Below are 4,308 nucleotides of genomic sequence, written 5' to 3'. Positions count from 1 at the left end.
TTATTGAATATAATATCGTTCCATGAAATTTTTCAGTTCAGTTCAGTTCAGTTCAGTCGCTCAGTCGTGTCTGACTCTTTGCAACCCCATGAATCACAGCACGCCAGGCCTCCCTGTCCATCACCAACTCCCGGAGTTCACTCAGACTCACGTCCATCGAGTCAGTGATGCCATCCAGCCATCTCATCCTCTGTCGTCCCCTTCTCCTCCTGCCCCCAATCCCTCCCAGCATCAGAGTCTTTTCCAATGAGTCAACTCTTCACATGAGGTGGCCAAAGTACTGGAGTTTCAGCTTTAGCATCATTCCTTCCAAAGAAATCCCTTTATTAATATCAAATTCTACAGTTCGGTACATTGTCATTTTCTGAACTCAGAGGATATCATTGAATATACTAATGTAAATATATGGTAAATTATCACGTATGTTTTGAGTGTCAGGTGTATAAAAAGATACCTATATGATGTTCAGAAAATACTGTGTAAGCAATTATAACATACTTTACATTTACAAATTTTAGGTGAATAACACTGATTTATAGATTTCAAAGAAAGAATGAAAATCTCCATGACACTGATCTCTACACTGAATTAATCTTTTATTTCTCTCTTCTTACAATGCTTAGAAGTAGATAATAAATTTACAATTTTACAAGTTTGGATATACTTAAGTGGCAATAAGAAAATATTTTAAAAAACATGAATTTTTATTTATTTATTTTTTTTTATTAAAAAAAAATTTATTCCTTTATTTCTCATGTGTTCCCCATCCTGAACCCTCCTCCCTCCTCCCTCCCCATACCATCCCTCTGGGTCGTCCCAGTGCACCAGCCCCAAGCATCCAGCATCGTGCATTGAACCTGGACTGGCATCTCGTTTCATACATGACATTTCACATGTTTCAATACCATTCTCCCAAATCTTCCCACCCTCTCCCTCTCCCACAGAGTCCATAAGCCTGTTCTATATATCAGTGTCTCTTTTGCTGTCTCGTATACAGGGTTATCGTTACCATCTTTCTAAATTCCATATATATGCGTTAGTATACTGTATTGGTGTTTTTCCTTCTGGCTTACTTCACTCTGTATAATAGGCTCCAGGCTTTTATTTCTCTCTTCTTACAATGCTTAGAAGTAGATAATAAATTTACAATTTTACAAGTTTGGATATACTTAAGTGGCAATAAGAAAATATTTTAAAAAACATGAATTTTTAAATACAGAAAAAATAATCTAGTCTAAATACTAACCGAAGTCTCATACTCATTTACCTTCTCATTTTTCCCTTTTTTGTAAGTTATGCTCAGTGAATGCAGACACAATTTTCTGAAGGATATAAAAATAACCTACCTGTTCTATTTTCCTAACAATGATACTGTGAGAACAGAAAAAAAAAAAAACTTCTTTGAAAAAATAAAAGCTGCTGTACAGACACGAGGTGTTATCATATCATTGTTGTTCTTTATGAGAAAAGGCTGCATTGATTTGAGGAAATGAAGAAAGAATAGATTAACTGAAGATCCTGCATTGCTCCTACTGCTATAGAAGGCTCACTCTTTTTTATATTTATTAATTCAATCATATCTATTTTCATGTCTATTCAGTTCATTGCAGATTTCACAAACCTACAGGCTCTTCTTTTTTTTTTTTTTTCAGTAAGTGAAAAAGAAAATAGAGTAAATATTTTCTCTAAAGTGATCTGTAAATAGACATGGCTTCTAAATTTAAGGGAAATTCTCTTGGGATTTAAAGCTCCTTTTCAAATTCCTGTTTTCTCTAAAATATGTCACAGCACCACACTGATATAAAAAAAAAATCTCTCTCCTACTTGGGAGTTGAGCACCAACTTATTTGTAATCAAATAAATATTATAGAAATATATTCTGATATATATAATTTGTATCAAGCAAATGAAAAAGATGTCTAGATACTAGATTGCCTATTTTCAGTTACTACAGTTAAATCACAAGATATATGGACCACTGATCAAATCTATCACCTTTATGATTTTAGGAAGTATTTTCTTAAAGGATGTTGCTTTACATGCTGAATAAAATAAAGATTTATTTGGAAAGACAGAGTAGATCAGGATCATATCTCTGTCTTATTGTTTTTTTTTTTTTTTTCTGAAATAGAAAACTTAGAAAGTTCTGAAAATTAATCTGGATCAGAAAGTGAAACACTGAATTCAAATTAAGGGTAACACACAATCTTGATTTCCCCTTGAGGTTGTCCTGTCACTTGCAAAACATATTTAGCTTACTTCAGGCTCCCCATTTTAATTATGTTTCCAAAACTATTTTGTGATGGTACTATATAAGTGAACTACTTTTAAATTCCTTTTATCTTCTTTTCTTCTTTCAGATAAAAATACATGCATTCAGTCAACAAGCATTTATAGAGACCCTACTATGTGCTAGGGGCATTGCTCTCTCTGTTTTGAGATATGAAGATGAATGGAAACATGTATGGTTCCTCTTCAGTGCTGGCTTCAGGGGCATATAACCTATCTTTAGAAGAGGCCCACACTTGGCTTAATACTTGGCAATTTCCATCTTCAAATTCTTAATTTCTGAACAAGGGAATTATATTTACATTTTACCCTGGGCTCTCTAAATTAGGGAGCCAGCTCTGCCTCTGTAGTTAAACTCAGAGTCAGTCATACATCCTGACATGTGAACAAATAAATTGCATGTTTGTTATAATTATTATGACCACCCAGAAAGAAAATGCCTAAGTTTGCTTTAGAAAATCAGACAGCACTTCAAAACAGAGAGTCACTCATTCAACAGTTACTTATTGAGCAACTGCTTTCTGTTGGGCAGTCTTCTAAGTGCTAGAGAAAGAGGATCAAGTAAAACAAAACAAAAAAAGTCATGAAAGTTACATTCAGTTCAGTAGACCCAAATAACCCATAAACAAAATTATGATGTCAGATAGTGGGAAATGCTATAGAGAAAAAATGTCAGGAAGTAGAATAAGGAGTGGTGGGGAATTAGGATGATTGTAAATTGAGATAGGCTGGTTTTTCCAGTGGTCATGTATGGATGTGAGAGTTGGACTGTGAAGAAAGCTGAGTGCCGAAGAATTGATGCTTTTGAACTGTGGTGTTGGAGAAGACTCTTGAGAGTCCCTTGGACTGCAAGGAGATCCAACCAGTCCATTCTAAAGGACATCAGTCCTGGGTGTTCTTTGGAAAGACTGATGCTAAAGCTGAAACTCCAATACTTTGGCCACCTCATGCGAAGGGTTGACTCATTGGAAAAGACTGATGCTGGGAGGGATTGGGGGCAGGAGGAAGAGGGGACAACAGAGGATGAGATGGCTGGATGGCATCACCGACTCGATGGACGTGAGTTTGAGTGAACTCCAGGAGAGGGTGATGGACAGGGAGGCCTGGCATGCTGCGATTCATGGGGTCACAGAGAGTCAGACATGACTGAGCGACTGAACTGAACTGAACTGTGCTAAAGTGGCCTCATGGAGAAAATGACAAAGGAGATGAGAAGATAAGGGGAAAGAACACTATGAGCAAGAGGAAACAAAATAAGAAGGGAGAGAGGACCTGAGGTGAAAGTGAGCATGTTGAGTTCAAGGAAGGGCAAGGAAGCCAGTATGGGGAGTGGAGTGAGTGAGGAGACTTGAAGTCTGGGAGGAAAGCAGGGAGTGAAATGGGAAGTGTATTGAGTGAAATGGGAAGCAACTGGCAGGTTTTGTACAAGTTAAACCATCAGACATATTTTAATTGGAGCAATCTTGTTGCCATGTTGAAAATACACTTACAAGGCCCAAAAATGGAAGCAGGGAGGACAGATTGGATTTAATAATCCAAATAAGAGATGATAGTGGGTTTGGCCAGAAAGTGGAGTTGGTGAGAGGTGATCAGATTCTGCACATGTTTTGTGGTAGAGTCATCAGAATTTGCCTGCAGCTTCAATGCAGAGATATGAGAAAAAAGAGGAGTCAAAGATGACTTAACTGGGAGAATGGAGCAATCATATATAGAAATGGGAAAGACTGTGGTAGAAGCAAGTTTAACACTTAACACTTGAAAATCCTACTAAAGTGATATGTTATGTCTGCAGTCCACACTAGTCTGCAAGAAACTCAAGGCTAGGGATATTTGGAGTCTTTGCAACTCCAAAACCTTGCTCATTACTTCACAGTGTAGATGGCCAACAAAGGTTAATGATCTTTAATGGGTCAGATTACTTAGTATGCCACCAGTTAAAACCCCACTTCCAGGAATTCCCTGGCGGTCCAGAGGTTAGTACTCCACACTTCCATCGCAGGGTCATGGGTTCCATCCCTG

This window comes from Bos grunniens, chromosome 5, assembly GCF_055505025.1.
Source record: "Bos grunniens cultivar Pamir isolate PY7600 chromosome 5, Bosgru_T2T1.0, whole genome shotgun sequence".
In the NCBI taxonomy this organism is placed as follows: Eukaryota; Metazoa; Chordata; class Mammalia; order Artiodactyla; family Bovidae; genus Bos; species Bos grunniens.
Note: the sequence above shows the minus strand (reverse complement) of the source record.